Source organism: Helianthus annuus, chromosome 16, assembly GCF_002127325.2.
Source record: "Helianthus annuus cultivar XRQ/B chromosome 16, HanXRQr2.0-SUNRISE, whole genome shotgun sequence".
Taxonomy (NCBI): domain Eukaryota; kingdom Viridiplantae; phylum Streptophyta; class Magnoliopsida; order Asterales; family Asteraceae; genus Helianthus; species Helianthus annuus.
The window spans coordinates 185,468,091-185,479,592 of NC_035448.2; positions in this window are offsets into that span (position 1 = coordinate 185,468,091).

Consider the following 11,502-nt stretch of genomic DNA (forward strand, 5'->3'; position numbering starts at 1 on the left):
GACGAGACTTCATCCTTAACACACTACGTTCATCTATCCAACACTTATGCTATTCACATACTTGTACTCTTTAAGAGCCATTCGTTCATTCTATACTCGTATTATTTTATACAAAACTCGTTCGCAATCCAGCTTGTTTAAACATTTGAGTCCTAACTTACCTCATTACCTATAAAATAGCCTCCCTATTCTTGATTCTTGTGTAACTATACTTAGTATCTCTCTATTGCTTTATTTAAAGTAACAAACCTTTTCGTTCCTCTCAATAAACAGGTTTTACGAAAGTATGATTTTTTATACTATCCTTAAAAACTTCCCCTTGCAAATCTACCTTGATGTTCTCCAAAATTTGGTACTTTTCAAAACTTTCAAACTTCCCAAGTTTCAATTCTTAATGATCACCTTTATGCCAAAAACTCTTTCAAGCCTTCCTCTTAAATAAATTTCGGGACGAAATTTCCTAAAGGAGGGGAGACTGTAACGCCCTGCGTTTTCAAACTTCCTACATTTAGAAACCTTACGTGAAATTCTAAATTTGGAAATCTTGTGTTCTTATAACCATTCTTTCATTGTAATCGTTGTAAAATACGGAACTTGCTTCGTAAATAAAACTTGTACATTACACTTTTTACCTAGTTAAATCATGTTTTATTTCATATTTCACCTTGTTACAAGTTAGGGGAAACATTGTTGCACATTATTACACAACTTAACTAACAAAATTACTCATTATAATGTTTTAAAAAAATAAAAAAATAAAGAAATATGGCAGCCCCAATTCAGCAAAATTCAGCCCATATAGTTGGGTTTTGTGGGCTAGTTTCAAGGTGTAACCCCTTCTAAACACTTCCAAAGCCCAACCCATTGAAACCCTAATCCTTCCCCCTATAAATACCACTTATAACCAGCCTCCCTACCACTTTTGCAACCCTAAAAACTCACAAAACATCCACCAAACCGTAGCTGAAAGCAAGGGTTCGAGTAGATTGACACCCCTTCACGAAAATGAGCATAACTCACTCAATTCTTATCCGATTCACTCGATTCTTTTTCCTACTTGCTTGTATAATCATGGGGTTCGATTCCTAGACTTCTCCTTGGAGAAATCAGACCTGGAAATGCCCCGAAATAGTCCATAAACTTTCTGTTTGTTTTTATGTTCATCAAAAACTTGTTTAAACCTATGCAACTTGTGTCCAACACATCTCATACCTATGTCCTAATGCTTACAACTTATCCCATGGTTGGTTAAGCTTAAAAACAAGGTTGAGACATTTAAAATCAGAGGATTAAACCTCATAAACTTGGTGTTTTGTTTAGGGTTTTTAACCCACAAGTCATGTCAAACTTTGTCTTTGATACATGAGTGATTATGGAACAACTTGGGTTGTCCAAACATACAATCCTCACATGATTTGATGATTTCTCTTAGTTAGTGTGTATATTTCTTATTCTTTATTGTATGTTCATGACCCTCCTTGGTTGTTTTTTTTTACATCAAGTGTAGTGGTGAACACATAGAGGTGCCTAAATGGAAGACTTGATCTTCCTACCTCCTACATGACTTCTATGACATTTAGAGGTACCAAAATGAAGATTTTAATCTTCTACCTCATGCTTGAACTATTGGACATATATTATATAACCTAAATATATTATTCGAATAATCGAATCTTTGATGATGAACTAGTGTTCATATGTCGGGGTACTAGATTACATCATCCTAGACTATGATAACTTGTCACGATTCTAATGGAACCTTGTTCCATGAAAACATCTAAACTCCTTCGAGTTTCCTAGTGTCAAGAACAAGCATCATATGTACAAAATGATTATTTTCCATGTTATTCTCATATCTTATTTTTATGTTGTTTTAAACACCGAATCTCGACTCTAAACATACTTGAACCTTAACCCTTATACATTCGGACTCTAAATCTCTACTCGTCAACAATTGGATAATCGGAAAACGTATGCAAACTTTGTGAGTATACTCGTATTTCCCCTTTTTACTTTTACCACTTTTGGGGTGTAACATGTTTACCTATTGAAAACTTACACATGAACACTTTGTTAAACACATGAACGTTCCTATAACATGCTTGTATATGTGATGGCTTGATACTTTAAACTTGGGTTATTCTTATGTGTTGAACTTATCATTAACTTCGTACGAGCCAAACCTTGACATATGTAGCGCTATAGGATTAACGACCCGCCCGTAAACTTGAGGTTATGTCTTGAGCATATTGCGTTTTCTTGGTTTGATATGTTAGACACATGCCATATTTAATGTTATCTTGAATCATATGCTTGCCATGAGGAATTGTTCACACTTTTTATCTTATGCTATGTACGTACCAAACTTGTATACTCGCCTTTGCTTTTGCATTGAATTGTATTTTTAAACATGTTACAGGTTGATGATGATGAAATGAAAACGGATAGCAAAGATGCCTAGATACTCACTTAGACGTTTAGGTTTAAAGTGTTGTATCAATTTTGTTTATGTTATGTTGAACAATGTTGTTATTTGCTTTTCTTGTAATGTTTTGACAATTTATTTTGGAAATGAAATTTGGATTATTAAATTATTGTCACAAATAGCGTTATGATGTCTCGAGCAATCTTCACACTTCGTCTCATCCCGATGTTTCCGCCATTGGTTGGGGTGTGACACCGAAGGCCTCACATCTTGTTGCTGTTAAAAGGATTTTTCGTTATTTGAAGGCGTACCCTGACACCGGTCTGTGGTACCCTAGGGATAATAACTTTGAATTGGTAGCTTTCAGTGATTCTGATTTTGGCGGATGCAAAATCGACGGTAAATCCACAACGGCTGGATGTCAGTTTTTAGGAAATCGCCTAGTCACATGGCAGTGCAAGAAGCAGACGTGTGTCGCTACATCAACATGCGAAGCTGAATACATTGCTGCCTCAAGTTGTTGCTCCCAAGTTCTTTGGATCCAACAACAAATGCGGGACTACGGTTTTGAATTCCTAACTACTCCTATTTATGTTGATAATTCTGCTGCTTTAGATATCACTAGAAATCCTGTGCAGCACTCAAAGACCAAACACATCGAAATCAAATATCACTTCATACGTGATTGCTTTGAGAAAAGGCTAATCGATGTTGTTAAGGTCCACACCGATGACCAACGTGCCGACTTATTTACCAAAGCATTTGACAAATCAAGATTTGACTTTTTATTATTGGTAAACGGCATTAAGGTCAAGCAAGAGTAAAACCAACATCGGAAAATCATTTTTGTAAATATCTTTGTGTGTTTTACATTTATCTTAGTTTATTGATTTTAGGGGGAGTAAATCCAAAAATCAGAAAATCCAAAAACATCGAAAAATTTCAAAAACACAAAAACATAGAAAATCAAAAATGAGTTTCCTGGCGAGAAAAAGAGAAAGTGATAGTACATCAGTGGTCTATACAAACCTCTTTAAACCTTAAATGAAAAACGATAAGCAGCTCTATATAAGATGTATCGGTAGGCTCACAATCATTTTAAAGTGTGCAGGGTGATATAAATCTTAATCGACTGAAGATCAGGTGGGAACCATTCATTGGCATATGGTCTTAGTACCGAAATTTCGTTTGATAGATTGCCGAGGTTCTGAGATATTCGGTCTTTATGCTGCTTATCATCTGGGTATCATGGTTGTATCTTTTACCGAAAAATAACGGGGACGCAAGTCTAGATCTTCCATGATACTATACATACGTGTACATATTACATACTGCATTCGACCTCAATAAGTGATAAACAATCACATGTCCAAATCAAATAAGTGATAAAATATCACATTTATCCGGGTGTCAAGTTCGTCTCTCTGCTGTACGGAAGTACTGACCTGTTCACGGACTTGCACCTGTGCCCTCATGCATACGAAAATCAAGTTCCTCATCAATAAGTGATTATATCACATAGGGCTTGTTTTCAATTCAAAATAAGTGAGTATCTCACAGCTTATACGGTCAAACAGATGATAATCGGTATACTCACCGGTAAGATGAACTCTCGTGCATACCTTGATACGGGAATGTGTCGTGATGTGGATGAACACCGGTTGGTAAGTATGAATCATACCTTAACGTATCCCCTCGCCATGATTACATCTGATAAGTTGAGCTTAAGTGGACAACAATACCGAAAATTGTTATAGGATGCTTATCTTAATGTTAACTAACTGAACAACAAGAGTGTTTTGGCATGACCGTACACTGATATGATTCTCTTACCCTCGAAACTCACAAAAAGAATGTTTGTATATATTTATTTATTTACTGCTTAACTTTTATTGTTTTCTTTTAAAACAGTTTCGTCGTTTGGTGCATATCAGCACGACATTAGCGGTGATGTCGTTTGATAACACTCAAAGGATTTTAAATTGTTGTCTTTTAATTTCAAAAATACCAAAAAGATTTTATGCGTGTTTTAATATAAACTTTATAAAAGCCAAAAAGATTTTATTTCTACTTTATTTTCGATCGTACGATGTTGGAACTCGAGTCTTCGTTGCCTGAAACCTGACTAAAAACCGAACTGACTAAATCTTCATAAACGGTCAAAATTTGCAGATTTTGAAAGTTAAAATTTAAAATTGATAAATTTATTAAACTTTCAAACTGTCGGACGGTGTTTGATTATGACATGGTCATTCGTGTGTCTTTTGTTTATACTATTCCAAGCAGTTGTTCTCATTACGCGTTTAGGTCTCTTGCATGTGCAGATTCTAAAGGCTAGGAGAACATGGTCGATGACAAGGTCTGGAATGAAGACACGACGAGAAGGCGCTCAAAAGATGAAGATGATCGAGTTGCCGCTGGCCATCATCAACACCACAAGGATCTCACTTCATAAAGATAAAGTCTTTTCACGAGCATAACTCAAGGGGGAGCTTATGTTAAGGGGGAGTTTGTCAACACACTTCCTACATGATACGGGTAGTTTGTTGATACACTCTCTGCTTTCAAGATGTGAAGACTTTGAAGATCCTCCGACATTGAAGACTTGAAAGGACATCAGAGTTTTGAGAACTCGAAGACCAAAGACCGTCGAAGTTCGAGACGAGTCTACAACTATAGAAGATAAAGACAAAGCTACAGCCAAGGGGGAGTTTGTTGGTGCACTTGTGTCTGTACTTTGTCTGTATTCGGTCTGTATGTAAACGATGTCCTTGTCAGTCCTGTAAGTTGACAAAATCAACCGTCCTCCTGGTTTGACTTAGTCAACAGTTGAAAGATGTACTGTGTCGAAGGATAAGAGGTCGAAGGATAATGTGGATCCTTCGACCTCATCGAAAGATATGGTTCGAATCATAGACCTCGAAAGGTAATCTTTCGAGGTCCTTGATGATCTTTCGAATACTTGGTCTTCGATAGATGATCCTTCGGACCATCTATCAGATCCTTCGATCAGGCATGCTGGGCTGGGTATATATATACCCATGCAGTGTTGAGTTTTAGACAGATGCACACAGACAGAACACACACATCCGAGAGATATTGTTGAGAGCATTCTGTCCAGAAAACACACACACACTTTGAGAGTTTACAAGTTAGGTTTGTAAACATTGTGCTTGTAACCGAAACCTTCATTTGCATTAATACAAATTGTGTTAATCGGTGAACCCGTGTGTGCTTGTGTTCATACTTGTTTAATCCCGGTTTGCTTGCTAGCTTGGATTCCGCACTCGCTAGTGAGTTAGTATAACAAGGTTTGAGGTTCGTCATCCACCGGATAGGGACCTACATATTTAGTTACCTTTTAATAAAACTTTAAGTGCTAGTTTAATATTTATATTTAGTAAACTCATACATTATTACTTAACACTACAAGAAAAGTCAGCATTAGCATTAGCGGCGACGCTTTCCAATGATGGAACAAAGGGCTAGGGTTTTATCGTACTTAGTGTATTAGCGTGACACCTTTGGTGGCGACATGTCACCTCTAAAGACCTTAAACAGTCCAAAAAACATTATTTCCCTCCATTGACGGCCTGACTTTTGCTCTCCCCCCCAAAATTACATAGATCCGGCGATCCACACTCTCCAATATCGAAGAGCCTAGTCTTCTCACCACCAGAGCACCTCATCGTGGTTCCCTTTTACACCGCCACCCACCACCTGCAACCTACTACAACCACCCACAAGGGAATCAAACCCTTCAAATATACCCCCACAATGTTCAAGAATGACACTTGTTGATCGATGTCATAATGTCGATATAAAACAAGTGTAAGAAGTGTGTCCTATTCACTTTACTAGTAAATAGAAATTAGGGTGTCGAATCTATAGAGAATTAGTGGAAAGTGTTAAAGCTAATTGTCATCACTGATTAACTAATTCTAAACTATTATCTTTTGTCTGATTGGGAAAGTTGATAGATGATTAATAGATTATATATTTGGTTACAATGATCTATGATAGAAAACCAAATAAATGATGCAATTGAATAGTAATCTACTTACCAATCATAGGTATGAAAATTTATGAAAGAATTGATGCAACAGGTGGTTTAACCACTCGTATCATGGATCTTCAATTGATGTTTTGGATCTTGATTGCATGAAAGAACCGAAAGGATTAAGGTTGGGAATTCCAAAATTCATCATTGGGAAGTGAATAACGGCAAAGGTTGATGACAAGTTCGTTGTGTGTGTGTGGGGGGGGATGTTTATCCTTAAAAAAGTTAAAATCCATAGTTTCGTGAGTCATATCTGGACGAAGCGCCCCGTGCGCTCCTCCCAGCGCAAGATGGTGCATGGGTTTGTTTTTTATCTATATTGCGCCAAAACTAGCGCAAGGTGGCGCCCCATACTTGTGTGTTGCCATGGGGTGACATCGTTGTTTTGGGACCATTTACTCGTGTGTGTTGCCATGGATCCATCCGTATTGGATTCAACACAGTCAGTAAAAGGGCCTAATGCTTAATGGCTCTTCCATTAGAAGTAATCGAGAAGCAGGAACTAGTAGATAGCCTTATCCTCCCTCTTCATCATTGCCTCCAAGTGTGGGTGATACATATTGTTTCACAAAGAAAATGAAGTGAACAAGGATGCACATAAGCATATAGATAGAAGGAGTTCATTAACTCGGAAAAGCAACATTGGTGAACCATGGCGACTGATGATATCAGGTATTTGTAGCTAAACTGGACATTTAACTGACATGGAGTTATAATGTTAGCCCAAACAGCGAACTGATATTGAAACAAAGATGAAACAATAATGAAATTGACAAGAACTTCAATTGAATTGCATAGAATGTGTGTTTACAAACGAAATCCTAAACCCTATTTATAAATGGTGAAGTGATGCCGATAAAACAGCGTGACTACCCTTTGATCATCGCATCTCTTGGTGCTTTGGCACCATTTTTTTATTAGAAGGAATATACGCTAGATATAATAGTTAGTATAATGTATTTATTAATGTAGTTTAATTTATATAATAAGTAGTGGCGGTTATGTATTCAACCGTCAAGTATATATGTATGTATGTATCAACGATATCTTTCACCAATTCGAATAATAAGAACATCATCATTCTCTTATGCCCTCTAAAACCCTAATCTGAATTCTAATCTCAATAAAGTGGTATCAGAGCCACAACAATTCGCATTTACAAATATCATAATCACTGCAATTCTTATCAAAAAATTTTCTCGTCTGAATGGCAACATCAAACAGCGGAATTCAAAGTCAGATCCCAAAACTATTGGGACAATATTATTATTATCATTGGCACATACAAATGAAGGTTTTATTAGAATCACAAGATCTGTGGACCAGTGTAGAAGAAGGATACAATCAACTTGCCGCCGACGCTTCAGAAAATGATCAAAATGCTCACAGGGAGAAAGTGAAGAAGGACAAGAAGGCACTTCATATAATATTTCAGGCAGTCAATGAAACTGTTTTTCAACGAATTGCAACAAGCAAAACGTCCAAAGAAGCATGGGACATCCTTCACAAGGCATCCAGAAGGGAACATAGAGTCAAAACGGTAAAACTGCAAACCCTAAGATGTGAGTTTGATGCATTACGAATGAAAGACAGCGAAACTATAGAAGAATATATCAATAGAATGACAGTTATAGTGAATCAATTACGATTAAATGAAGAAAACATCACAGAACAACGAATAGTTGAAAAAATTCTTCGTAGTTTAACAAGGAAATATGAATCGGTTGTAGTAGCCATAGAAGAATCGAAGGACATAACAGTCATGTCCACGAAAGAGTTACTTGGGATTTTACAATCTCAGAATTAAGGTTGAAACAGTATGATGATGTACCCGTCGAACAGGCATTTCAAATACAAAGCCAAAACCAGATTCGATCAAGATTTTTTAGATCTGATTTCACTGGAAAAGGAAGAGGCAGGAGAAGAGGAAGGTTTAGCGGACAAATCCGCTGTTATAATTGTCAAAAACTGGGGCACATGACACGTTTTTGTCAAAAAGGGGACGAGAATGAGAAAAGCAACAATTCTCTATTACATGAAGATGAGAGGGAAGAAGGGAACGATGAAACCCTATTTATGATTTTTAACGTAGAAGAGATAACGAAAGAGGATTGCTGGTATTTAGATAGTGGATGTAGCAATCATATGACCGGGAACAAGAGTTTGTTTATTAATCTGAATGAATCAGAAAAGTAGGAAGTAAGAACCGGAGACAACAAGAGGCTCAGTGTATTAGGAAGTGGTGATGTAGCCATCAAAGTGAAAGGAGTAGAGAAAAAGGTAACGAATGTTTTCTATGTCGAAGGCCTAAAACATAAATTATTAAGCGTGGGACAACTTGTGCAAAAAGGATATGAAGTGAACTTTCATAATCATGAGTGTTTCATCAAAGATCCAACAGGAAAGCACATGGGAACAGTTAGAATGTCAGGAAACAAAATGTTTCCTTTAAATCTAAACTATGATGTTACCCCAAGAGTTTGCAATGTAATGACTCAAGACATCTCGGTATTGTGGCATCGACGATATGGTCACATAAACTTCGAGACTCTGCATAACATGGGAGAAAAAGAAGTTGTAAAAGGTTTACCAAAAGCTGCATCCAAATCATCACAGAGTGTATGTGAAGGGTGCTTGTTTGGAAAACATGCTCGAAAGTCATTTCCTAAACAAGCAACATGGCATGCCACCATGTAACACCCCGTGTTTCGAAAGTCAAAGTCAAAGTCAAGATTGAAGTCAAAGGAAGAAAAGATTGCTAATTGCGATCTGTCACTCCTTGCTCCAATCCTGTTTTGACTTCTTTGACTTGTAGTTAGTCTATTTTATCATTTATGTTGGTTGTTTTATGTGGAGTATCTGTTAATAATCGATATTTATCGCATGTTTAATCGCTTTATCGCTTATTGCAATCGCGCTCGCAACTCGAAATACGCATCTAGGTTAATTATATGTGTGTGTGTGTGCCTTATGTGTTCCTTGTGCGTGTTTAGTTATGTAATGTGTGGAAATCAATCGAAACGCAATCGAAACTCAATCGCAATCGAATCGAATCGCAAACGCTAAACGCAAGCGAATTAGGATGCTTGTATGTTAGATATAGTAGTTGGGATTAAAAGTAATTTGAATAGGAAACTCTATCGCATTCGCATCGCTCGCAATCGCAATCGAAACCGAAACAGAAAAACTCGTCAAACCAAGTGACTGATCGACCAGGCAGCTAATCGATTGACCAGCTGTCCGATCGAACTGCAGTTCGATCGACCAGCCAGTCGGCCGGCCTGCCTAACCGATCGATCAGCCTTTCTTCTCCCCTTTCCACTTTGGGAAACCCTATAAATACCCCTTGTCACCATCATTCTTTCTACTTTTGGCAACTAACGTCCGACCAGCTCATTCTTCCCACTTTTCTTCAGATTTCTCTCGATTCCGGTAAGATTTCATCCTAAATCTTGTACTTCCTTAATCTACACGCACTCCTACACCTTTCTATCTTTTGAATCTTAACTTTTAACCGTGAAATCATCAAGATTCAAGGTGTTCTAGGATGATGTCATCATGTGTTCTTGAAGAACTTCATGTTTTGGCCTCAACCCACCAAGAACAACTTAGATCTAACCGATTTCCACATAAACAAACAAAGATCTTTCATAGATCTAAGCATATTCACAATGAAAAGGATTGAAATATGGTTTTCTAACTTTCTTTCAACTCTTTTACACTCAATGCCTTCAAAACTGATAGAAACGGAGCTTGTACAGACCTACTACTCATTCTTGTGGTTGTGTGGCCCAAGATCTGGATTCTATCCACGAGGTTCACCAATTTCGGGTTAAACATGGAACACCGTCTCGAACAGTTACTAATCGGATTTGGGTGATTCCTGTCCGATCAGGAGTACCAAGTATTAACGAGGTTTCTGTTGTTTAGCACGTTATCACAACATCTCAATAAAAATGACAAACAATCAAGACAACCAAGTGTTAGACGAATAGGTCGACCAGGACGGAGTGCCGTCCGATCGGACTACTGTCCGATCGAACAGCCAATCCGAACGACTGACCAATTCGAACGGCTTGCACCTTTGTCCCACTTTAACTTTCAAATCAAATCAACTCTCAAGAGTTTTGGAACACCGAACGGATTGCCATTCGTTCGAGCTACCACTTGATCGACCGACCATCCCAAATATGTGATGTTTCAAAACTTCAGCACTTAAACAAATTTCAACATGTTCAAGATACAAAGGATGCCACCCGATCGAACTACCGTCCAATCGAGTGACAACCTGCTGTGAACTTGTTTTCACTGAAGTGCCCAACCAATCGGGTTGCCGGCCGATCGAACGACTGTCCGATCGACCGACCTGAAAGGTAAAGGTACTTCTATGTTTTCAAAATGCTACAACAAAAACATCAAAAGACAAGCCATCATACACAAACACATCTTTCCCAAAGGAAGTAACAATCCATTCGAACGGCCATCCGACCGGACAGCCGTCCAAACGGACTGTCACTCGCACGATCAGCTGTCTGATCAGACTACCATCCGATCGACCAGCTGTTCGACCCACCAACACTTGTTTCGTTTTACGCGCCACTTGTCGTTATGCTATCGATCTGATTCAGGCGAACCCTACTCTCTAGCGCTCCCTTCAATCCATCAATCGCTGTGAGTATACTCGATCCCGTTTTGCTTTATGCACTTTTAGGTGTTACATACGTTACTTATACTAAATCACATCGAACACACTACGCAATACTTAAAACGCTAACCGTTACCGCATGTTATACGTGACTTAATGAATGCTTGTTTGTTATGTTTACACATGGAATGCTGTCTACCTGCCTTAGCAACGGTAGTACTATTAGTTTGGACTTAGCACCCGTTCACTCGGGGGTTGTTAAGGACAATTACCTACATGGCTCACAGTGGTGAGAATGTATCGCGAACTGCCTTGGGCAGTCAACCCGCAATCATTGGTATCGATAGGTTCATGTCGATAACTAACATGCCT